The sequence below is a fragment of the Mustela lutreola genome, chromosome 6 (assembly GCF_030435805.1).
Source record: "Mustela lutreola isolate mMusLut2 chromosome 6, mMusLut2.pri, whole genome shotgun sequence".
NCBI lineage: Eukaryota > Metazoa > Chordata > Mammalia > Carnivora > Mustelidae > Mustela > Mustela lutreola.
The window spans coordinates 69,914,308-69,941,041 of record NC_081295.1 but is presented as its reverse complement, the minus strand read 5'-3'; the positions used below and the strand labels follow the sequence as shown (position 1 = coordinate 69,941,041).

The 26,734-nt window shown below is 42.8% G+C and overlaps 1 long non-coding RNA gene across 1 annotated transcript; it reads left to right on the top strand.

Annotated features, from left to right (window-relative positions):
- On the top strand, nt 1-23,807 carry LOC131833167 (uncharacterized). Its single transcript, XR_009354347.1, has 3 exons — nt 1-80; nt 934-1,114; nt 23,437-23,807. It is a non-coding gene; the product is annotated as an uncharacterized LOC131833167 (long non-coding RNA).
- Nucleotides 23,808-26,734: the final 2,927 nt, after the last annotated feature.

Genomic DNA, 26,734 nt, shown 5'->3' with positions numbered 1-26,734 from the left:
TGGGTACCACCCTCACCACTGCTGTTGGGAGTGAGATCTGTGCATCATTCTGGTGAACAACCAGCTACTACTTACTCAAGGTAAATAAACACACCCCCTATGTCTTAGCTGGGGTTCTTCCAGAAACAGACCCCAAGATGAGGATTGGAAGGGAGGTGATTTATTTGAGAGATGAATCCAGGAAACCCTGGGAGGAGAGAAGAAAAATAGAATAGAGAAGGAAAGGCAGTCCATAAAAGGCTTGATTTCAAGCAAGTTACCAATGCCGGTTCGTGGAGCTTGACTTGGGGAGTCCAGGAGCTCGTGTAGAACGAGAGCCTCACAGTTTGGCCACCAGAGGGATTTCACTTGGTTGAGGACTGCTGAGAAAGCCCACAGGCAAGGAGATGCAGAATCTGGCAGTGGGCAGTTGAGGAGGCCTGTGTCTGTGTACATGGGAGTGCACACACAGTAGGGAGACCAAGGAGATAGGGGTATGGCACCCAGAGAGACTCATGAGGATGGCTCAGAATTCCACTCCTGAGTGTAAGCGTAAAGGAACGATTACCAACCTCCATATGGGACATGGATGTTCCTTGCAGTATTACTTGTGTCGGAAAGTTCTAGACAAGCTGAGTCATCAAATAGACACAATGTGGAGAATGGGCACAGGGAGCATTATGCAGTAGTTAAAAGTAACCGATTGGGTTGACATAACAGCTTAATGAATCTTAAAAATAAGCTGAGGTCAGAAGATAAATAGAATGAGATCTGTAACACACACACACACACACACACATCAATGAGCATTTATAGCAACACACTTAATCAAAAAAATACACGCAGCATGTTACAACCGTTTTCTACAGGGGAGTTGAGGAAATGGAACTGGCCATGAGAACAAGATAGTAAATAAATAATTGATATAATTAATTTTTTTATAACACAAAAAAGGAACATTGTATAGATGGTGGATGATGGATGATAATGTGCTGTGGACCAAGGAATATGAATATTTCAACAACCAGCCCCGGACACCCAAAAGACAGAATGTACCTCAGCAATTTCTGATCATCTCCATTTCTCTGATCCGAAGTGCTTGTGTGTTGGTCTCCCGGACTCTGTCTCTTCAATGGTGAGTCCATGGCATGAGGACGGGGACCTGGGAGAGGACAACAGAGACCGCAGGGCTGAGGGGAAAGGGCAGGGAATCCTTGCAGCGACAGAAGTCAGTTTGGGGTGGAGGGTTGCCTGCACAGCCTAAAAGAACGTGAGTCAGGCTAAGCCTAAAGAAGCCAGAGGATAGGAGGGAGGCGGGTTGCCAAGGGGACGAGAGAGCCAGGAAGGAGCGGTGGGTGATAGGTGGGCAATGTGTTCACGAAGTGGAGTCCTAAGGCAGCGTCAGGTGGAAGACATCTCAAAGGCAACCTTTGCCGGCTTATATCTGCCACTGCCAGGTACTGCGACAGACTGTCCTCCCTAATGAAACTGTTAGGAGTATTGGAAGTTATGTAAAATACTAACTACAGTTTGAAGGGGCTTATGCGAAAGATGGTTCTGATTCAGTCGATTTTAATATCGTCTGTATACAAAGAGTGGGCTTGAGTTCCAGAAAGGGGATACTTTTTTCACTTTAAAAAATCTGTTTGTGGGGTGCCTGGGTGGCTCAGTGGGTTAAGCCTCTGCCTTCGGCTCAGGTCATGATCTGGGATTGAGGCCTTCTGCTTAGCGGAGGGCCTGCTTCCGCCTCTCTCTCTGCCTGCCTCTCTGCCTACTTGTGATCTCTCTCTCTCTCTGTCAAATAAATAAAATCTTAAAGAAAAAAAAAAAAAAACTGTTCGTATAAGTCAAGAACAACTCCCTCGTCTCTTGTGATCTCCAGCAATCACGGTGCAAATATTTAATAAATACGTACTATGAAGTAGACAGTTTTGCCCAGGATGCATGGGAAATTTGTGGACTTTAATTTGAAACCATAATGAATTTGAGGTATCATTCCCAATACCGTTGTGTAGATAAAGATGAAAAAAGTATGGTCTATCAATTCAATCTCTGTTGGAGGTACCTTATACTGTTGTAAGTCAGTGTTCTAGAATGAAGACGAATGAAATTTCCAAGAAGGTGGGTGTTTTTTATATCACACTTTAAAAGGAGTTTAGAAATAGGGCTTTTGCTCTAAATGGTTTGACTGAGGACTTGGAAAAATTAACCGTGTTTTCAGTTGGTACAAGTGCCTTATCTTCTATCACGGCCTGCTTAGCACTCTGGAGCTGAATTCATAAAGCGTTCTGGCTGATTTACTTAGCTAGATTGGGCGGTTAGATTATTTCTGCCTTCTTAGCCACGTGACAGTGGCTCTGATCGATTGAAATGGTCCGCTGTTGGTGGAATGCCTTCTTGTTGCCAATGCAAAGAATCCCATTTAACGGCAAATTATAAAATCTCTGAGTAGCTCCCAGCTAAAATAGTTTGTTTGTATTCTCCGTAATAAATGCTTCCTTTGGAGCAGCTGCTATTTCAGAGGCGATTGTAGGCATTTAAAAAATCTGGGTCACTCCTCATGCATTGCAGAAAGGAATATGTGATAGACTAAGGCCTAAGGACCCATCTGTAGTTATGCGGGAACTCTGCATGGTTGTAAATAAAGCTGGTGGGGGGCCCAGAGCAGCTTTCAAACCTTGACCCTCAGCCGTGAGATTGCCAAATACTGAAAAGTGCAGATGAGGAAAACAAAAAAAAAAAGGAAAAATGGAGTCTTTATGTAAACACATAATTAGAATGCTTATCATATTCACATTAATGATGAGGATTTTAATATTGAAAAAAGGACAGCAAAAGAATGGGATTACATGGGAGGATCACCAAAACTCAGCCCATAATGATATCTCTTTCCTGACCACTGGTCACTCTTAAAAGGAATAGTCTCCTTAACGTCTTTTTGGCTAAAAAAAAAAAAAAAGAAAAAAAAAAGTCACATTGATATTTGTTAGAGCTTCTGACAGGAACTTCTGGTTGGTAAAGAATTCAAGTGGCAGAAGGTAGGAGGTTTCCTTTCTAGTTTACCAAGGTCACACAAGCACACACACACACAGATACTCCTAGTACTTTGTACTTGTAAAAATGTTTTTTAAAGTATTTTCTAAATATCTTGTGATTGAAGCATTGTTTGGTGGGGCAGAGTGGAATAATGGGTAAGAAGGCAGATGTTGGAGCTAGACTCATAGTTTTAAGTCTACCAGTTACTGACTGTGTGACCTAGGGGAAATTATCTTGCCTCTCTGTGCCTCATCTATTTATCTGTGCAAGGGGTTTTATGTTGAGGATATAAGTAGAATGTAGTTTAGGGGCACCTGGGTGGCTCAGTCTTTAAGCGTCTGCCTTTGGCTCAGGTCATGATCCCAGGGTCTTGGGATTGAGCCCCGCATCGGGCTCCCTGCTCCATGGGAAGCCTGCTTCTCCCTCTCCCACTCCCCCTGGTTGTGTTCCCTCTGTTTTTCTCTCTCTGTCAAATAATACATAAAATCTTTTTTTTTTTTAAAGATGCTGTTTATAGTCACATTAACAATGCATACTTTAATATTTTAATATTGATAAGGTTGTCGGTGAGCAGTAGATCAGTTTACTATAGCAAGGTAACAACATCTAGCGTGTTAAAATCTTCAGTAGGTGTTGGCTATAGTGAATTCTTGCTTAGTAACGTGAAAAGAGAGTTGTGCTCTCTGTATCAGAAATGTTAGTATTGCTTGCTGATTATGATCATCAATGAGCATTGCCAAAGTCCTATCTATCATTCCATAGTTTCTAGAAGGTTATTTCCTTACCAACGTGGATAATAACTCCAGGGGTTTCTGAGCTCTGACCCTTTGTCTCATAAGCTCACAGGCCGGGTACAACTGGGTCAGTCTGACAATGCCCTGAACTTTGATGTTCCTGACTTAGATGTGTATTCGTTTGCTAGGGCTGCCGTAACAAACACCCAGATGGGTGGTTTAAGCAACAGAAACTTATTTCCTCATGGTTCTGGAGGCCAGTAGCCCAAGGTCAAGGTGTCCAGAGGGTTGATTTCTTCTAAGGGTCTTTTCCCGTGGCTTGTAGATGGATGTCTTCTGTGTCTTCACGCGGTTTACTCTCTATATTCATCTGTCCGTGTCCTAATTTCTTCTTTCGATTCTGTTGGATTAGGGCTTACCTGTATGACCTCATTTTACCTTCATGACCACTTTGAAGGCCCAAATACAGTCACGTTCTGACTTCAACACGTTAAGACTTCAACATAAGAATTTTCAGAGGAGGGAGCATGGTTCAGCTCATAACAAGGAGTTTTGCTCTCTAGCTGGAAAGTGGAAGAGAAAGATAAGGGAATTGCAGTCGCCTGCCAGACTCGGTTCAACCTTGCCTCAAGATTTGGCATCAATCTTGTTCTCCCTCAGAGGCTTTGATAAAGTTCTAGTTCAATAGCTCAAGTGATCACTGACCTCATATCACTCTTCCTATAAGTCATTCTCTGGCTTTCTAATCCTGTGCTCATAACAATAGCAACTGCCTCGTCTAGAGGACTTACTGAATGCCAGGCACCGCACTGCGTCTTTTACTTGTATTTTCATTTCCTTCTTAATGAGTCTCTGAGTCCCTAGACCCAGTCTTAAGGTAGTGTTACATGTATATACTGTATAATATGTATATAGAATATTACACTCCAACAGTGTCATCAGGGCTCTGTCATTGCCTCCCTCCGTGGGTGTCTCCATTTACCAGCCAAGATAGTTGTCTGTGTAAAACCCCAGACTAATATCCTACCCTATTCACAACAAAAATACAGTATTCCCCCCAAACTCTGAAACAGACCATTCTGGGAAGGAGTCTGTTGAGCTAGCCCTTGTCTGTGGTGGAAGAGGGTAGAGTACCGTAACAGACAGGTTCACTGGGCCCACCCACATGCTAAGTTGGGCATGTGAATGTCACAAGAAGAGTAGGGTGCTGCTACCAGAAGAAAGAAGTAGGGACACCTGACAGTCCAAACCAGGAGGTGTTTACCCAAAAAGCTTGTCTACCAACACAGGTGTTTTAAAGGAAGATCTACACTGGCAACCAGGTGGGGCTCTGGTGCTCCAAAGATGGTGCTCCCCATCTTCCTCTGGCTTCAACTCTGAGCGTCATTCAGCACGTGGGAATTTCACCCCTTCCCGACAAGCTGTCTCTTTGTGGGTCATGTCATCAGATTTGTCTGGTTTCCCCCGACCACTCATTTCCTCCTTCTCATTCTTCTTTGCCAGCTTTTTTTCTCTCAGCCCTGAGCCTTCATCTTTATTTATAATCTCGAATGAATAATCTAGGTCATCGTAATCTAGCTCCAGATAATAAATAATTTAATAGTAATAATAATGATAATGGTGATCATGGTGATAGTTGTGAAAGAAGATACCTTTCTACCACTATATGTTACGTACTCTTTGAGCACTCTGCCTATATTCAATAATTTAATCTACCACAGCCCCTATGAGGTAGGTGGGTTTTTTTCTTTCATTTTCTTTATTTTTATTTTTATTGAAGTACAGTTGGCACACAACATTATATTAGTTTCAGGTGTACAATATAGTGATTCTACAGTTTTATACATTCTACAGTTTTATGCCATGATAAACATAGTTACCACCTGTCACCATACAAAGTCATTACAATATTATTGACGAAGTTCTCCATGCTGTTCATCCCCATGATTTATTTTATAATTGGAAGTATGTACCTCTTAACCCCCTTCATGTGTTTCACCCATCCTCCACCCCCTTCCCTCCTGGCAACCTCCAGTTCTTCCTCTGTATTTATGAGTCTGTTTCTGTTCGTTTCTTCATTTGTTTTGCTTTTTAGATTCCACACATAAGTGTGATCATATGGCATTTGACTTTCTCTGTCTGGTTTATTTCACTTAGCGTAACACCCTCTAGGTTCACAATGTCATTGCAAATGGCAAGATACCATTCTTTTTTATGGCGGAGTGATACCCCATTATCCATCTACCACAACCTTCTTTATCAAATTCATTTGTCAGTGGACACTTTGCTTCCTTATCTTGACCATTGTAAATAATGCTGCAGTAGACAGGGGGTGCCTATATCTTTTTGAATTAGTGTTTTCATTTTCTTTGAGTAAATAAACTAAGAGTGGAATTATTGGTTCATAATGCTATTTCTATTTTTAACGTTTTGAGGAATGAAGCAGGTAGCGTTATGCTGAATTTTGTGTCAGCTGACTGGCCATGAAATGCCCTGATCGAACATTGTTTCTGGGCATGTCTGTTAACGTGTTTCTGGGTAAGATTAGCATTTGGATTGGTGGACTCAGTAAAGCAGATGGCCCTCCCCCATGTAGCCGGGCATCATCCAATTTGTTGAGGTCTTGAATAGAACAAAAGGAGGAGAAAAGAGAATTCACCCCATTTTTAATTCCTGCCTGCTTGCTTGAGCTGGGATATCAGTCTTCTCCCACCCTTGCACTAGGATTTGCACCCATTAGCACTCTGGTTCTCTGGCCTTTGGACTTGGACTGTATTACACCCCTAACTTCTCCTGGGGTCCCAGCTTGTAGCTGACTTTTTGTTCTCCATAATGGGAGCACATGCCTCATAATCTCTCTCTCTGTCTCTCATCTATGTATCTATGTATCTATCTATCTTATTGGTTCTGTTTTTCTGGACAACCCTGGATAATACAATCCCAATTTGACAAGTGAGGAAGCTAAGAGAGATTCAGTTACATGTGACCACTGGGATTCATGTGCAGATGCTCCAACTTTTATGGTCTTAAAAGGATGTTGCAGACATGGTCAGTGGCCCTCCCACATCCCTCAGATCTTCCAGGGAAGCTTGGTCAACTTCCATGTACCAGTACCTGCAACTCTGGGTCTTAAACCATGGAATCTTGTCCTCTTATGCATGGGGCAAGCCAGGAAGACATCCTTGACCAATGACTTTTGCAAATTAGCGTTGATGGGAGGATCCTCAATGCTGTATTTTGTACTTTTACCCAGACTTTCCTGGTCACCTCCTACTTGGGTAACTGGCTGCTACTGCCTCTTTAAGTGGTTACCTTCCCTTGCCTGAACCCCTTCCCATTTTCCCTGCTACTGTTTCCTGCACTTAGCTAAGTTCCTGCCTTAGTGTCTGTTTCTGGCAGAACCTACACGATGAAAAGTGGCAACTGTCCATGCAGGTCACTAATCAGTGTCTCCAGTCCAGACATCTCTCCTGAGCTCCGGATTCATACACCCAACTTCCTGCTTGAATGTGCATTTATTTATTTATTTTTTAAAGATTTTATTTATTTATTCGACAGAGAGAGGTCACAAGTAGGCAGAGAGGCAGGCAGAGAGAGAGAGGAGGAAGCAGGCTCCCCACCAAGGAGAGAGCCTGATGTGGGGCTTGATCCCAGAACCCTGGGATCATGACCTGAGCCGAAGGCAGACGTTTTAACCCTCTGAGCCACCCAGGCACCCCTTGAATGTGCATTTAAATGCTTGCAAACAGCCCAGTCTGAACAGGGAATATTAGAGTGCTGGGGATCTTCTTAACTGTTTCTTTCCAAGTTTTTCCGAGTGTATTCTTATGATGTGGAGTATAACATACAAGTCCTTGCTGTGATTTGAAGGGTCCTAGTCATCTCAGCTGCTCACCTCTCTGGACCACTGTGCTCCCTGGGCTCTAGGGCATTGGTATCTTTTGGGCTGCCTAACAGGTCATGCTTATTCTCTCCAGGGGCCCTGCACTTTGCACCCCGGCTCCCCTCGCCTGGAAGTGTTATCATGCTCTTCAGGGCCCAGCTTAGGAGCCTCCTCCTCTAAGATGCCTTCCCTGAACCCCCTCGCTGAAGGTGATTCTCTCCTAGTTTTGCCCCAAAACATCACTCTTTTATTTTCTCCATGGTCCTTAGCACCCCCTGAGGTGATCCTGCTTATTTGTTTATATGTATGTCTTCAGGCTTCCCCATGATTGAGCAGGAACTTGCTGTCCTGTCACCAGTCACTTCCCAAGAGTGATACTGGGCTGGCACAGAGTAGACAGACTGTCCATGAATACCTGTTTGCACTTACTGGAATGAGATTTTTAAACATATAACATCCAGAATTTCTGTGAATATATTTCACTTCCTATTACATTTCCTTTACTTTCAACACTGACCTGTCTTTATGGGAAATTTAACTGAAATGCTTTATGTTTTTACCTCAACTGTTTTAAAAGAGATTTGACCACCTGTTTTTTTTAAAACTCTTATTTGATTTTTCTCCTGTAAGAATTCCAAAGTGTTTTTCTTAAAATGCCCAAATGTGAGGACCTGAATATATATTTTTTAGTGTCACCAAACACATCTTTCTGAATTTGCCATTTTTTAAATAAGATAACCCTTGTGGTATACAAGAAATGATGCAGAATTATACAATCTATAACACTATAGAAGAATTAGACTGTAGATTTAGTGACTGTTATCCTGGATTCTCTACTTAAAATAGAACAAAATATATTAAATATGTTACAACTAAACTAAAAGGTACTAGTAGCCATTATTTTCAGTAGCAAGATGTATTACTGAAGATTTCAAAGTTTAATCCATTAGTTCAATTATAGAACTTAAACAAAGAAGGCACTGAGCACAATTCTGAAGCCCTTTATCTCATTCTGTCGCTACTTTTCTAAAGATGACTTTGATCTTTAAAGCACATAGTAGCTTCTTCTAAACTGGACACGGTGTAGGCGATAATATGAAATAAGTCTGAAGTAATCATTATCTGTGACTCAGTTTAGAAACAAGTCAGGGTCACTTAATAAACAACAGGATAATGATATTTCAGCAGCCTTCGCTCTGCTCAGGTAAAGGATGATTTTAGCCAGACAGTCTACAGAGCTGGGCACATGGCAGACACACAGCAGATCACAGAGATTTTGGTAAAGGGTGAGAAAGATAATTTATTGCATTTACTCTAACTGAAAAGGGGAAAGGGAGAGAGAAATCCAAACAGATGGCTTAGGCTGAGACTAGATTATGTGAAAAGGCCCACAATGGGGTTGAAAACATTTTGAAAACTTGTAGTAACTATTCTTCAACTTAAGGTTATTTATAAAGTGGTTTGACAAATTGGCTTTTTAAATGCTCAAAATGGGTCAAATCTTTTACTTCCAAGAGGATGGAATACACATAATTCCCCCCATTCCTCCTGCTAAGTGCAACTAAAAGTTCTGGACATTATCTATAAAACAAACATAAGCAGACCTGAGAGGTGGAGAGAAGGAAGCAGATTTCTCAAGACCTCAGATGGAGTGGGGAGTCTAGATTCCCAGCCTTATTAGGCTGTAACATCCCACCCCACACCAAGCCAAGATGGTGTCAGAAAATGCTGATTAGGGCAGCAAAACTGGGTGGTAGCAAGAACCACTTGTCCCCCGGGATCTGTGAAGACCACGTGGAGAGCCCAGTCTTCCACCCCAAACCAGCAGTGAAGAGGCATCCCGTGCTCTCCCTGCTAGAGTGATGGCAGAGGAGGCCTATGAAGAGGTGGGCCTTTTCTACCACCCAGCGATGACAGGACCACCCCTTTCCCCGTACAGTAAAGCCACCTGAGGAGCAATAACAAGGCACTCTGACCCTGCCAGCTAGAGGAAGTACTAGTAGAGACCTAGGGGGCAGCTGGATCTCTTAGCACTGGCCAGAAGTGAAGAGACTCCTCAGGTGTCAATGGAGGCCAAACAGAAAACTTAGACCTTTCCTCCCATCTGGCAGGAACAAGAGGGTACCTCCCTTTCCCATGCTGGGGTGGTGTCCTATGAAGGCCAGGTAAAGCAGAAAGTATATGTAGGGTCTGGAGTCTCGTAACAGGGGAGATAAATGCATATTAATACTTTAAGTTAATATTCACACATTATACCAAGAACTAGGAAGATCTCAAAATTAATGAAAAAAGACAACAGATGCTGTATTAGTTTGGTACTGCTGTCAGGACAAAATGTCAGAGAGTGGGTGGCTCACACAACCAAAATTCATTTCTCAAAGCTCTGAAGACTGGTAATTGGCAGATTTGGGTTTCCCTGAGGCCTCTCTTCTTGGCCTGTAGGTGGATACCTTCTCATTGTGTCCCCATACAGTCTTTCCTCTATGCCTATCCATCCCTGCTAGCTCTTCTGGTTCTTATAAGGACACCATATCCTGGACTAGGGACCCATCCTATTGGTCTTGTTTTGACTTAATCACCACTGGTTTGAAGGCTCCATGTCTAAATAGTCACATAATTCAGGGCCCACTCATATGACCCCATTTAACCTCAATTACCTCCTGCAAGGTTCTATTTCCAAATATGGTTACGTTCTGAGGTTTTGGAGGTTGGGACTTCAACAAATGAATTTGAGGGGGACACAATTCACCCCGTAACAAGTGCCAACATCAAGATGTCAGAAATTTTAGAATTATTGGCAAAAATTAAAATGTAGCCTCATAAAAATGCTTCAGTGAGAAATTATGAACACACTTGAAACAACTGAAAAAAAATAAAGTCTCAGCAAAGATATAAAAGGCTCAGCAGAACATGAGAAGGTATAAAGAAGAACCAGCTGGCAATCTTAGAACTGTGAAATATAATCAACAAAACAAAAAAACTCAGCGGATGAGTTCATCAGCAGAATGGAGGGGGCAGAGGAAAGAATCTTACAAACTGGAAGACAGAGCAATAGAAATTACCTAATCTGAACAACAGAGGAGAAAAAGCTTGAAAAAAAAACCCCAAAAATATCCCGCAGGGACCTGTGGGACTCGAACAGAAGACTTAACATTTGTTACCCTGGAAGTCTGGAAGAAGAGGAGAAAGGGGGCGGGGTCAGAAAAGTACCAAGAGAAATAATGGTGGAAAGGTCCCCAAATTTGGCCAAAGACATAAATCCATCAATTCCAGAAGCTGAGTAAACTTCAGACAGGCCAAAGAAATCCACACCAAGTCACAGTCAGACTTCTGAATGTACCACAGTTAGGAAATGGTGGACTGTGCCCTTTTGTACACTTTGTAGGAGGGCGGCAATGTAGTGTTTAGAAAACATGTAAACAAAGGTCAGAGGGACTTGCGTTTGAACCTGGGATCTGCTACAGCAACATATTCATTCTGGAGCAAATCTCCTCAAATTTCAGATTTCTCATTGAAAAAATGGAATATAACATGCCTCCCCCAGCCCCAGGGAACATTGTCCAGATTTAATGAGAAAATACATGTAAAGCCCTTAGCACACAGCAAGTGCTCAGATGTTATTGTCTGTCCTCTTCCATACCCCTGACCTCTCTCAACCAATGAGAAGTCGTGAGCACTAAAGACCTGGAATGCAAAAACTTCTGGACTAGATTAGCGGAGTTTGGCCCGAACTCCAGAAGATCCATTACGTTTTCTAATTTCCTTTCACTTAAAATGTGTTATTTTCCCTTCAGTTGCTTTTTCAGCAGATTTTTTTTTTTCTTTCTAGGGAGACAGTTTTAGCATCATGGTTAAGAAGCTAAGTTCTGGAGTTAGGCAGTGTAGGTCTAGACCCTTGGTCCACAATTAGATGGCAATTTACTTGGGTTCCTTGAGGCTCATTTTCCTCATTCGTGCCATCCTATAACCCCATTAGGGTTGCTCTCCTGGTGGATGATTTATTGTATGTAAAGAGCCTAGAACTGTGTCTCGCCTTTAAAAAGAACTCAGCAAGAACCATAACTGTTTGTTGGACATAGATGTATGGATTACCTTGTTGCGTGGGGGAGGTCCCTAGGGGCTCCCTCTTCTTAAGAAAATTCTCCTTGGTCTCTGATCCTCCAGCAGAATTTGCTGCTTTCAAATCTTGCCTTCCCCACTTTCTACCCCACACTCTTCCATTGGTACAGGGGTCTTCCTTAATGTCCTGACAGGCAGGACTCCTGGAGTATTAGTTCAAATTGAATTGGGTAGACTTACAGTGTATTTAGGGTTCTCCAGAGAAACAGAAGCAATAGTTGTGTGTGTGTGTGTGTGTGTGTGTCTATCTATCTCACAGCACTTCACATATGTATACACACATTATATATATGCACATTGTATTTATAAATTATATATAAAATACATTTTTTTACATATATATATGAGAAGTAGAGAGAAGGAGATCGGAGGGAGATTTATTTTCAGGAACTGGCTTGTGCTATTGTGGGAGCTGGCACGTCTGCAATCTGTAAAGCAAGCCAGCAGTTTGGAAATTCAAAGACTTGGGATTGCAGTCTCGAGTCTAAAATCTACAGGCTGGAAACTCAGTCAGGGTTTCTAAGCAATTCTTCCAAACCTGTCAACTCCCTGGGGGCATAGTAAATTGCCCCAAATTAGAATATTAATATTAGAGATTCACTTCCATGAATAGCATAGCATCGTCTACTATTATCTTTTAGAAGCTCAGCCATCCAGCTCTGTTGACCTCACTTGAAGGGTCAGTGGGCTGGCCTGGTGTGACCGTGGGGCCCACAGGGCGTGGCAGATACAGAGCAAGATTCCTCGGTGTGTGACTTTCTTTTTCCTCACATAAATGCATTGTCCACTTCAGTTCTGATGGAGCCAATTTTCGTCTCTCCAGGTATTCAAGGAGGGAATTGGGGAGCCTGAAGTGAAGGCATATTTAAATGGATTTGGAGATGATTTAAGGTTGTTGATAGATCAGTATCCTGGGCAGCTCCCAGGCTAACATGGCGGCAGTCTGACTCTGTTATAATATACTAGGTGGGCAAGTCTGGCTAAAATCCAGGGGGAAAGGTGACCATTGCCTGAGGGATGGCTGTGCAGTCCTCTCCTCTGAGGAGGAGTACCTCTGAACTCGAGTCATATCTGATCCCTTTCACACACATCCCGGCACCTGGCCTGGGCAGAGGGAAAGGCTTTTCCCTCCTTTCAGGAGACTCTGAGAACAATACTTTATGTTTTCCTCTTAGATACAGAAAAAACCTTTAACAAATCTGCGTTAAGTAATTTTAGTGCAAATTGACCCAGTGACAAAAACTTATAAGAAAACCAAATCATAAAATCATATAAATGGATCAATTTTTATGTGGCACACATCAGAGCGTTTTCATCGTTAATTAATAGACGTGGGAGCATGTCAGAGTCACCTAACCTGTTCTCTTTGTTCTTGGATGATGAAGCCAAGCCTAGAAAGGTACTGTGTTTGCCAATTAATTCATTAATTGCTAGACAGTGGCCAAATCAAGACAAAAACCAAGCATCATGGCTTCCTGCCCAGGACTCCTTCTACTACATGCAACGTGAAATTATTCTTCAATACTTTTAGCTTGTTTCTTTATTCCTGTAAGAATTCCCTTTATAAAAATTCAGTTTTGCTTCAAATTATAACTGTTGATGGAGGGCAGGAACGTACCAACAAAACTCAGATACTTGTATTTGTACATCACTGCCTTTCTCCACATGTTTTTGTCCTTGTGGTGGTCTGGGGGCTCCCACAAGATCCCTCCACCCTGTTAGTGCCCACCGAGCCTCTGCAGCCCCATCCCCAAACTCACTCAGCCAACCAAGTCTCAACCTTGTGCCAAGCAATATGCCTAGTACTGGGACCACAGAGACAAATAAGAAATGATTTTCCCTGAAGGGGGTTTCATTTAGCTGGAGAAAAGCACAGGCAATCAGACACAATACAAAGATGAGGCAGTAAGTGCTGGAATCGAAGGCCCTGGACTCTCAGTGAAACACCCGTAGCTTCAAGAGGGCCCGCTGGGGAGGTGTGCAGGGCGTGGTGGGTCGGGAGAGGAGAGGAAGGTGAGGTGGGAGAAGAAGGTAGAGAGGGAGACTGGGGTTAGCTCAGGAGGGATCTGAGGTCAGATGCTGAGGAGTGTTTCTGCCATGGAGGATTTCACCACAACACCACAAAGGTTAAAATACGTGTAATACAATGTCCCATCACAGAGATTTTCAAAAACAGAGAATGGGGTTTGACATAGATGTATTCTTCTGAGAGGGAATGCTGGTCTTCATTTACCTGACACAGGAACCAGAGGCACTGTTCCTGACATGGTGTGTGTTGTAAGAATCACATGGGGTGTGTGAAAGCGCTTGATAAATTGTGCCACAAGGTGTAGAGGTGAAATCATTTTTCATGTCACATGATGATAACGTCAGATGGTGAAACTCTTGTCAAGGCGAATGCTGGGCGGACAGCTCACTTCTGAGCCTCAGGGCCCTCCCAAGATTGAACCTTGAGGGTATTTCCAGCAGATTCTGCAGCATGCACTTCAGCACCAACACCTCTCTCAAAATCGCCTTCTCGAAATTGCATACTCATCTTCTACCCTTGGCTTTTGATGAGGGTCCCCATAAGAAGCAGCATCGAAACCCTCCTCAAGAACTTTGGTCATTAAATATCTCACTGTTGTCCATGAGTCAATTAATTAATTCATTATCCTACATCATGATCATAATTATTAAAGAATGAATGAATGAATGAATGCCAACTAAAGAAAATAAGAGAGGGTGCCCAGGAAGATTTCTATACTAGAATGTTCCCTCAAGTATTATTTATAATAAGAAAAAAAAAATCAGAAACGACTTTGAATTCTCTCGAAGGTGGGGAGAAGCAAATAAACTGTGGTCTGCCTCCAGGGTGCAGTATTTTGTAACCATCAAAAATGATTTCAAACATCATGATATGAAAAGGTGTTCATAATACTAAGTGAAAAAAATTGTAGGGCATACCATTTGCTCCCTATTTGGGGATGAAAAAAAAATAGTAGTCCTGCCCCAAAATGACTGAAAATAATAGATCAAATTGTAATACTCAGTTTTTTATGCATGAAATTATTACAAATATTTCTTTCTTTTTTTTTTTTTTAAGATTTGATTTATTTATTTGAAAGAGAACGGGCATGTGCATGTGTGAGAGAACACTATTGGCAGGAGGTGGGGCAGAGGGAGAGGGAAAGGGAGAAGCAAATTACCACTGAGCAGAGAGCCCGGACTCTGGGTTCAATCCTAGGACCCTGAGATCATGACCTGAGCCAAAGGCAGATGCTTAAGCTTAACCGACTAAGCCACACAGTGGCTTTTTAAACAGGAACTCTTTTCTTTTTAAACAGATTTCCAAAATTAAAAGAATTGCTACTTAATTCAATAGTGAGGAAAAACTAATGTTAAAAAAAAGATTTATATTAAGTAATCTTGTGCTAAGAAATTATTATCCTATGGCTTATGCTTTTATATTTTTGAAGGAATCTCTGGTCCAACTATTAGTACCAGTCTGAGAGATTTTGTTCTAATAACTAGAAGTTTCTGAGTTCCTCAACCTCCTTTTCTCTGAGAGAGATGGAAAACCACTTTACTTTCTCACCAGTCTATTTTTAATTGCTTTGTTAATAAAAAAAAAAAAGTAACTTTATTTCAAAAACATTTCCATCTGGCCAACCAAAATATTCTGAGTGATATAAAGCAAACATGCTAAGGACACAAAAGAAGTTTAAAGACTTATTTCTGTACAGAAACAGCTTATGATTTATGTGGGAGGACGAGACAAATGCAGCGAACAACTAAGACATAAGAATCATAGTGATTTCATAAGAGTAACAGTGATTTTCCAAGATTAGACCATCATTTTGATTTGATAGATGAAGCTAAGAGACAGTGGGTTTTCTAATGCCACACAAAGATCCAGGAATCCTGGTTCCACTGCACTGGAAAAATGCAGGATAATACTTGAAATCCAAGAGGAAACCAAGGTCAGCAGCCTCTATGAGAGAGTTAAAGAAAGAAGGGATTGGGGGTGGGAGGTAGTTAATAACCATCCCCTGGGCTTTGACTTCTTAAACAGGCATTGGGGCTATGGGCCTTCAACCACTGAGACTATCTCATTGACGATATCCTGTTGAGTAGATGGGCAGTTGTCTTCCCTTATCCATGGGGGATACATTCCAAGACTCCCAGAGGATGCCTGACACTGCAGATAGTACCAAACACTGTTGTGGTTTTTTCTGATACATATATACCTATGCTAAAGTTTAATTTATAAATTAAGCACAAGAAGAGTTTAACAGTTGCTCATAATAAATAGAACAATTATAACAATACACTATAATGGAAGTTAAGTCAATGTAGGTTCTCTCTCAAAATATCTTATCGTACTGTTCTCACCCTTCCTCTTCTTGTGAAGTTGTAAGATGATAAAATGCCTACAAGAAGAGAAGTGATGATCTAGGCATTGTTAAGTAGTATTAGGATACTGCTGACCTTATGACAATAAGTCTTCCATTGACCACGGGTATCTGAAAGTGGAAAATGAAATCATGGATGGAGGGGCCTACTGTGTTTCTATGGCATCACACACTAGACTTCTGATGTGTTTCACTTTCACAGAGATAAAAATCAAATGTTCAGTTGGGCTGCAAATTAGGATGCTTTTAATCGCAAATGACAGAAAATCAACTCTTTCTTTCTTTCGATTTTATGTATTCATTTGCCAGGGAGAGAGAGAGCACAAGCAAGGGGAGCAGAGGCAGAGTGAGAAGGAGAAGCAGGCTCCCTGCTGAGCAGGGAGTCCAATGTGGGCCTCAATCCCAGGACCCCAGGATAATGACCTGAGCCGAAGGCAGCCACTTAACCAACTGAGCCACCCAGGCATCCCTTGTTCACTCTTTCTATTTCACTTTGTCTCTGCTTGCATACATTCCTTAGGCAGGTGTTCCTCAGATCATTGGCAAGATGGCTGCCAGAAATCAAGGTTCACACATACTGTTTAGGAACGCCCTGAAGATGTTTCCCTCAAAAGCTCTAGTAGAAAAGTCCTTGGGAAGACACTTATTCCCCAGGCTTTGCCATGTGTCTGTCCCTAAGCCCATCACTGTTGTAAGGGGATCTGGTTTGTTAGAGATTCAGTCCCATCCTAACCACCGGACTATCACTCTCCTTAGTGAAGAGGTGTCCTGTTAATAGTTGACATGTTGGCAGAAGGGGAGGGATTGCCCATCACATGTCCACTGTGGAAGGTGGTGTCAATGATATGAGTATTAACTGTGTAATGTATATGACAAATACAGAGGGAGAGCAAGGAATAATAATGGGATTACTAGTGCAGTTTTCCCAGAGAAGATAGGTGATGACACATGCTAGGATAATATACAATTCTGTTCATAATAGACTAAATCAAGCCTAATTGGAAAGTAAATCTCCTCTTAAGAACACTCACACTATACTCATAGAGAAAAATATGTTTTTATGACATAGGCTTTTAGGAGTAATTGCAGTGACTAGAGCAGTCCAACATGCAGCTCTTAGGAATCAGATTATGCTTTTGAACAAACATTTAGTCTGGAGTCTAAAAGGTAGAATGGAAATAGCAATATCTCTTTAGGTAATGACTTCAGAGATTAATCACTCATACAGCTAATAGAGCTGTTCATTAGGCAGCCTAATTTCTGAAAACAATGGAGGAAGAGAACCCCAGCATTACCCGAATGCGAGAGTGAACTCTCCTCACCAGTGTGGTGGGTGCAGCGTTTATCACAATAATTCCTCCTGACATTTGTCTTCTGATTTATACTGCCATATATTAACTCAGTTGATCTTTATAACATTCCCGGGAAACAGGCACTACTGTAATCACCAACATTGTATAGATAAGAAAACCGAATTAATGAGAGGTGGACTCTGCTTCTCCCACCGTGTTTTTCCATAGCTCTTACCTGAGGAGAGCATGTTTGCTGACAGAGAATGGAGTTTGAATCTTGCCTCCACCACCCACTATCTCTGTTACTGTGCCCTTTTGTCCCTCATTGTCTCAGTTGTAAAGAAGTGATAATCATTATCTAATACAATGGTATAATGCTGAAGACTGTCTCTTTTCTTAGGTTCTCCTATGGGGTCCCTCCCCTGCTCTCCAGACACCATTCAGCTTAGCCTCGAGGTTGGAGCAGGGAAGAAGGAAGGGTCACTGCCTATTTCCAGGGTCACTGCCTATTTCCTGGGCCACGAGTCTCGTAAAAGAACCTACCCACAGGACGGGGAAGTAAAAATGCAGCCAGAAGCTTCTGGCTGGAGGGGTAAAAACAGTGAATGAAAGGGGAGGAAAAGGGCACCTTCTTCCTTTCACCTTCTCAGGCATGAATTCAAGGGGAAGGAATGTGGGTGGACCCAACAGAAGGTCTTCTGGCTCCATTTGTATTCATATGGGAAGGCAGGTCCGACTCGGTCCCTCATCTCACCCGGGTCTGTCCTGAGTAGTTTTATCAAAATCTTGCTGCATGGCGGCCTCATTAAACAGAACAACGGACCTAATTTAACAACCCTGAGTGGCCCTGGCAGGGTGAGGCCTGGCTGGGAATTTGCTAGTGTCCCCAAAACTGAGAGCTCCAGATGAACAGAAGGTACCCAGAAGATATAGGGAGTCCGAGTTGGAGATTTTGATTTGAAAATACTAAGTCTGACTGAATGCTTTTATTTTTTCCCTGTGAAAATACATTTCTGTTTTTATAGTGAATTTAGCAACTAAGGTTTTCTTTCACAAATGTACTTTGAGGCCATTATCTCTTCATTCTGAAAGCAAGGCATTTCGTAATGTCCTTCAGAAGTATTAATTAGCATGGAGCAAATACTAGGTTATAAGGCAGAATAAAGCTTCATGTTTTTAAGAGAAATACTGCATCTCATTTAATATTGCGACCTCATTTAAACGTGAAATTTAAAAAAAAAAAACTCATAGAAACAGAGAACAGATTGGTGGTTGTCAAAGGCAGGGAAGGGGGTGGGCAGGCAGGTGGTGGGTGGGTGAAATGGTTGGAAGTGGTCAAAAGGTACCAACTTCCAGTTATAAGATCAGTAAGTCCTGGAGATACAACATTCAACAAGGAATCTAGAGTTAACAATACTGTGTTTACATTAGGAAGTTGTTAAGAGAGTAGATTTTGAAAGTTCTCATTACAGGGGATGAAAGTGTGTAGCTATGTGTGGTGATGGATGGTGGCTATTTAGGTACTGTGGTGGTCATTCTGCAGTTTATACACACATCAAATCATTACGTTCTATACCTTCAACTATCACAATAGGTCAGTTACATCTCTGTGAAACTGGAATAACTGAATACGTGTTTTTAGAACCAGCTTTCGTGTTTATTTGCTTGTGGACGACGAAGGGCTGTTGTTTCAAATGAAACCCAGTCATCCTGCCACTACCGCGTGCTCCTGTGGCTCTGTGGTTCACTCTGAGGGCTGATGCACCCAGGTCTTGGAGGGCATGGTCTTCGGGGACTTTCAGAGTCACTGGCACAAAGATCCAGACCATTACCAGCAGCATTAATCTTGACACACCATGTAAGCATCGGCTGGCAGACAATATTGCGTGTGTGTATTTCTTTGCAGGCGTCCTCTTAACACAGAGTGGTCTCTGTCAGACATGGTCATTCACAGAAACAGAACACTCTCCTTCTTTTGGACATTTCTCTCCTCTTGCTACATGTTGAGGGAGGGCAGAGTTTCTCAACCTTTTATGATGGCCATTTGTGCCAGATGATCTTTCCTTGTAAGGAGCTCGTCTATACGTGGTGGGATGTTTAATAACATCGCTGGCCATACTCACTAGATACTTACTGGCAACAATCAAAGTATCTCCAGACATGGCCAAATGTCCCCTGGCCTGGGTTGGGTGGGTGGGGGAAAAAATCCCTTCTAGTCAAGAATCGTGATGTACAGGGTGACCCTTGCAGGCTCTTGGTAGAACATGTAGTTCACTGGCTATCATCTCTGCTGGGGGACTCACCGGGGTTAAGTGGGCTAGCTCCCTAGCATATAGCAAAGTCTATATTTGCTTCATTTTCTGCAGAATTTAGTTAATTCTTAGTAAAATTACTGTGATAATCAGGAACTTTCTTTTTACCTCAGTTAGCCTGAAAACATGATCCCATCTATGCTTGTTAATGTGCACCATGACATAAATAAGTTTAGGGAAATGCTATGATAGCAATTTACAAGGATGTTCCTAAAAACAGAGGAGCTCCCCTCAGGGGTTTCTCCACACGCTTCTAGTGGACCACTTGCTTATGAGAAGAAGGAAAATCATTTCCTAGTTCCTCCTCTGTCAGCTGGAGGGCTTCATTATTTCCTGATTAAAATCCCCAAAGATGGGGACTCCTACCCAGAAATGACATTTTGGTTATGCGACTGAATCCCCCCCTCCTCCCAGAATCAATGGAGGGAAATGAATGGAGGCCATCTCCATCTGCTGTATTCTTTTCCCCCTCGAAAATCCATGTGCTTGACCCAACTAATTAAAAGTGAGAACTAAAACAAACAGCTGGATTCATTTAATACGGTGCCTTTTCCTTTCAACTTGAAATAAACTTTTCAGCAGATTGCCTTTGTGGCAGTTGAAGGCCAACATAAATTTAAGCAGCGGGTCGCTTGCCTTTAAGAGTCCAGGACTCCCTGGCTCTTCGGCCAACAAAGCCTTGGCTGGGGGTTGGCAGGCAGCCTCGAGGCACCAGGCTGTCAGCTTCTCACGCAGAAGTGGGGGCATCTGCTCTAGGGGAAGATGTGCCCACTTCAAATACGACCTGGCAGGGGGACCCTGATGATGGGCTCACAAGTCGTCAACTGATATCATAGCCTGCTATTCAACAGGGTCCCCTGCCCAGGTCCTGGTCGATTCTCTCTGTGGCATCCCTCCCGCTCAGGCGGTAGAAGATTGCTAATTTTCCAAAGAGGGAAAAAGCGACAGCATGCTGTGAAAATCTCTGTTGACTGTGCGAAAGTAGTGTTTGTCCTCATTTCTCCAGCTTCAGCTTTTGTTCACGTTTGTCATTTCTCAGAGGGAACGGAGGCTGCTGATTACCAGAGGATTTTTTGCTCTGCATTGAATGCAGGTCTGCTGGGGGCATATGTATCGGTACCAACCAACAAAGGGGGATGAGACAGTAGGGATGGGCAAGGTCAGAGTTTCATTTGTTAACTCATTCAACAAATACGTGCACTGAGTATCAATTACATGCCATACTCTGCTGTGTGCGGGAGACACAACGGCAAACAGACTTCGTTGGGCTCATCTACATTATTTAGATAATCATTCAGGAAAGGAGGGGGTGGGAATGGAACTGTGGGAGGACTTGTTAGGGGTTTGGCCAGAGCGGGGCTCAGATTACGGAAGTTCACGTTTAGCGTTAGGCCTTTGTGTGTCTATGAGCATTGAGCATATCACCGATGGGTGGACTAGGTGTGTGATACAACCAATTTGTTTTAGATCGCTCTGCGCTTATGAACCGAAACCGAGGTCAACTTCACCACGTGGTATTGGGCACATATTTGAATGAAGAAGGTATTCTCATCAGTGCTTTAGTTAATTTACCTGTCTGGAGTTGAGAAAGTATGGCAAAAAATGCCCTTTAAAAAATAAAAATCAGGGTGCCTAGGTGGCTCACTGGGTTAAGCTGCTGCCTTCGGCTCAGGTCATGATCTCAGGGTCCTGGGATAGAGTCCCATATTGGGCTCTCTGCTCAGCAGGGAGCCTACTTCCCTTCCTCTCTCTCTGCCTGCCTCTCTGCCTACTTGTGATCTCTCTCTGTCAAATAAATAAATAAAATCTTTTAAATAAATAAATAAAAATAAAAATCAGAAATGCTGACAGCCAATAAGTGGAGTTCTCTTCTTAATCTCAGCAGACGAGTGAATTCAAGTTGTTAACTCAGATTCAGGAAATTGCTTGGATCTTGGCTTAATCACAACTAAACACACAAGCTAATGAAGTTGTTTCGTGGGCTGTAGAGGATGGAGGAGTGCCCTCCCAGCATTCATGTCTTCCCAACATTTTGGAATGTGACTTTATTGGAAATAGGATCTTTGTAGATGTAATTAACTAAGGATCTTCAGAGGAAATCATCCTGGGTTTAAGGTGGGCCTTAAATCCAGGGATTGGGATCTTTTAACAGAAAGGAAGGGAGATTCGAACACAGAGACACAGACCGAAGGGTACTAAAGACAGAGGCAGGGCACCTGGGTGGCTCAGTGGGTTAAGCCTCTGCCTTCGGCTCAGGTCATGATCCCAGGGTCCTGGGATCGAGCCCCACATCGGGCTCTCTGCTCAGCGGGGAGCCTGCTTCCCCCCCCTCTCTGCCTGCCTCTCTGCCTGCCTCTCTGTATGCTTGTGATCTCTCTCTCTCTGTCAAATGTGAATAAATAAAATCTTAAAAAAAAAAAAAAAAAAAAAAAGACAGAGGCAGAGATTATGTTGCCACAAGCCAGGGAACACCAAAAGGTACCAGAAGCTGACGGAGCTAAGGAAAGAGCTTCTTTTAGGAGGGGAGGCCTACCAAAACTTTGATTTCAAACTTCTGGACTCCAGAACTGTGAGTGAAAACATTTCTGCTGTTTTAAACCACCGAGTCTGTGGTAATTTGTTGTGACAGCCTTAGGAAATTAATACATGGGCGCTTACAGGCTTCCCACCCTCCCAAATCACACAGTAATGATTGAAGAATTATAAGCTGGCCCTGCCACATGATAAAATTGCTTTGTTGCACCAATTTTTGCACTTGTTTTCTTGTCTCATTTTTCAAAAAATGTAAACCAATGGGAAATTTCTCATGGTTCTTATTACCTGCTTTCGCAGCCTAAAAAAAACAGATTTTAATCTATTATAATCGATTCTTTAAAAAAAATAACTTGTTTATTCGTTGTAAACTTAAGTTATGGACAACTTTTGGTTCAAATTAGCGCAGGGTAAATTAAAATAAATTGCATTGCATTAACCGACATGAATGTTTTTCTGAAAGCTTGGTTATACTGATGTAAATCTTAGTAAAGAACAAAAGCACAACGAGTGAAAACAACAAAGGTCATTTGGGCTACCGTGGGAAGAACAGACTGAAAGGAGCCAGGACTGGAGAGGTAGCCCTTCACTGGAAGGGGCAGAAGTTTTCATGGTGTGCAGGTTAGGGGATGGGGGATTCTGGTTCCGTGTGCATGGAGAATCCCAGGTAGGGAGGCATGTGTCCTGAATACTGAGTCCTCAACCCGTCTGTGTATGTGAACAAGATCCTCACAGCCAGGGCCTGGAGGGAGCAGGGCTGCCCCATGTAAATGCACCAATGGGCTGGGACAGAGAGCTACCTCACGGGATCACGGTAGCCTGGAGACCAGAAAGTCTTTTTTGAGTTTTGTCAAACATTGTGTGAAGAGGGGTCTTGTGACAATGACAGATCTCAGGCACCATCCTTTAGGCTCAAGGGCCAATTTAGTTTAGAAAAAGAAAACAAAATGATTGGCACATATCCAACATTATAGAGCAAAATCATCCCTGCTACCCCAAGTTTCTTTGCAAAATTTACACTTTTTGGATGAGGTTCTGCATGAACTTTGTAGCACAGATGCACCTATAAGAGGATCCAAATCACACTTTGAGCCTCTGCGACATTGTCTATTTTGCTCCAGTCAGAAATACTTCTGTTTTGTTTTTGTTTTCCAGGTGCACATGACAGAATTCCTTCTGCTTGTCCTCACTTCACTTTCTCTGGGCTCCCTGGTGCTTTGTTGTAAATCTGCCGTGCCTCCAGATGGCCAGTTCCCTCAGAGCAAGTTGTAACATTGCTGATCACTGTCCTGGCAGTCACCTTTCTAAACCTGGAGTCTGCTAACAAGTTAAATCTGCACCGCCTAAACGCCCAGATGCCTGTCGTCACATGGCACACCCCAGAAGGGTACACCAGCAACCAGCAGCATCGCGTCTGAGCCGTCTGGCCGGAGACAAGGGCAAAATGGATGTCTTGTTTCACTCTGTCTCTTTTTGAATATTTAAAACGTTTCAATATATTTCTATTGCTATTACTCCAGAAAAAAAAAATTAAGCAAATAAAACTATCATTTAAGTGCAGAAATTAATTCCATTCTTCAATCAGGTGTTCCAAATTCTTGTAACTTTTCCATAAAGCATCACTTCCCAACCGTTGTATATACCTCCATTGCTTTAGTCCTTACAGCAACCGCATATGGTGAGTGTTATTTCTACTCCGGGTTTACAGATGAGGAAACTGAGGTACACAAAGATCACTTCACTTGCCGAAGGCTGCAGAGCTATTACGACAAGATGAGAGCTTGGAGGATGGCATCTAGACCCCACGTTTCCAGCCTGTGCACTGCCTTGCCCATGAGTGCTGTGGGTAGCATGCCCTCCTCCGGTGGCTTTCCTTTCTCCCTCCATTCCATCCTTGGGAATGTCTCCATAAGCCTGGTGGAGTGTATTTTACCGGAGGGACCACGGGTCTTCTTGAGAAAGATCACACAGTAGGGGAAGAAAGAACCAAGCCAGATCAAGGACAGCTTGACATCTCTCTCATCTGTCCTCCAGGCCAGTTCCTGCGGCACCAAGGCTGAGACCTAGGGTGAGCAGGGAGAAGGGTTGTGTGAGAAAAAGCACCAGTTGCAGGAGATGGTGACAGGTTAGGGAGATGGTGCCCTCAAGACAGGAGTCTCCCTGCTCGGCGCTGGCCCCGATTGCTTTGACTGGGGTGGGGTGGGCACCCACAGAGAAGCTGTGGTTGCGACTTTTCCTGTCAACAGTGACAAGCTCCTTCGCTGTTATGAAGTGGGACAGGCAGGAGGAAGGTGACAACTGTCATTGCTTAGAGAATTCAGCTTGGGAAACATATGAGATACTCCTGGAACCTTCTGGAAATATTTGGAAGGAATTCCAGGAGGACTGAAATGACTGCAGAACAAGCCACCATGCAATCAGGAAAACTCTCTTTTGGGTCTAATCTTTTTTTTTTTTTTTTAAAGATTTTATTTATTAGAGAGAGATCACAAGTAGACAGAGAGACAGGCAGAGAGAGAGAGAGAGGAAAGCAGGCTCCCTGCTGAGCAGAGAGCCCGATGCGGAACTCGATCCCAGGACCCTGAGATCATGACCTGAGCCGAAGGCAGCGGCTTAACCCACTGAGCCACCCAGGCGCCCTCTTTGGGGTCTAATCTTACTACCAAGCTGGTGTGGCCTGATTTACAGAGGTTCAATAGTCTGCATTGTCTAGTGTCTGCATATGAACCACGAGGAGGCCTTTTTCAAGGATCTGAAAGTTCAAATGCAAAATTAGCGCAGGGCCTTGGAAGAGGGTGTGGCCAATGGGTTTCCCGGGTTTTCGTCCCTTCTCTTCTGTTGGGAGGTGGGATGGGAAGAGTCAATAATACCCACATCTATCACACGTGATACCTTTCTCCACTTGCTTCACCCAGCTATGGCTTTTTAAAGGATCTCATTCTAAGATAGACACAATATACAAGAAAGCACAACTGAATTTAAGAGTTAAAGTTGCAAAGAGTGATCTCTGCCACGAAGCTTTCTTATGTTGGCTAATGGAAAGGATTATTAGCTTAACCACCAGCCCCAATAGAAATGTGTCTCTAATATCTTTCAGTTGAAAGTGTAGAAGTACTCTGCTATGTAGCAAATTGAAGGTCAGGCCAAGTAAAAACCAATTATCAAGTGTGAAATGCATTGCTATTTAACACCTTTGCAGACACAAAGCAAACGCCTCCTGAAAAGATACATTTACAATACGAAAAAGCACTTAAAAAAATGACTCTCTGTGGGTACCATAGACTTGAGCTTTCATCTCTAGCGGAAGAATCCAAAGTTGAAGAATCTATCCATTGAACAAAGGAGAACATAAGGGGAAGAATTCCAGTCTGGTAACAGTAGGTGCCACGGTAAGGGTGATGACAGGGACTGTTTGGTAATTGTCAGTTCGAATGTGTCTTTGATCAGATTTGTGTAAAAAAAGAGAAACTGTCAAACCTAATTTCAATATTTCTTCCTAACTAGCAGTTCCTCAATATTGCTATTAAATATTTATCTCTCCAAGTTTGGTTCCATCCATATTCCTGATCTAGAGAGAATACAAGGTAAGTTTCTGCTTAGGTTTTATTTTTGGACTCCTTGCGATCCTGTCTTCATTCTCATTGCCTCAGTAATTTCTACTTTACTACTACCCCCACTTAAACTCTGCTGGAAGCTCCTCCTCAAAGACAGAACGTGGTAAGAATCTTAGAATGGCAGGTAAGGACTTCCACATATGGCCATAACTTCCTGGGCAAACCCCCTCCCTCTGACAATCCCCTCTGGAACTCCACCCCAGCCTTGCTGAATGACCTACATAGAGCTCCCCTGGCCCTCCAGCAGCTACTCCCTGGAGCCCAGAATGCCCTTTCCCAGCTCCTGGTAAACAATTGCTTTCCTTGTAGATTAGTTCCAGTGACACTTTCTCTGAAGCTTTGGCAGAGGAGAGATCAGATTGTCTGTATTCACTCTCTCCCATGGACCTCTGCCCAAACACACAAAACTTCTCAGAGAATTTTCTACTTGTCAATCTTCCCCTTCTAGTCTATAAACTCAAAGGCAGAGGAAATCCAAGAGCATACTTTACATCACATTCCTTTTTGCGTTGTTCGGTGCTGGGTACATAGTGCACGCTTAATCAACATTTGAGGAATCATTAAGAAATAAATTGGATGATGGGCATTAAGGAGGGCATGTGATGTGAGGAGCACTGGGTGTTATATGTAACTGATAAATTATTGAACATCACATCTGAAACTAGTGATGTACTATATGTTGGCTAATTGAATTTAAACAAACAAAAAGAAGTGGAGCATAACTTTGAAATGAACTGTCTCTCCCTCCAAATGTCCAAATATCCTTCTTTCGGTTGTCTGCTCAAATGTCACCTTATATAAAATTACACCTGTCCTCCCTGCTCCTGGCACTTTCATAC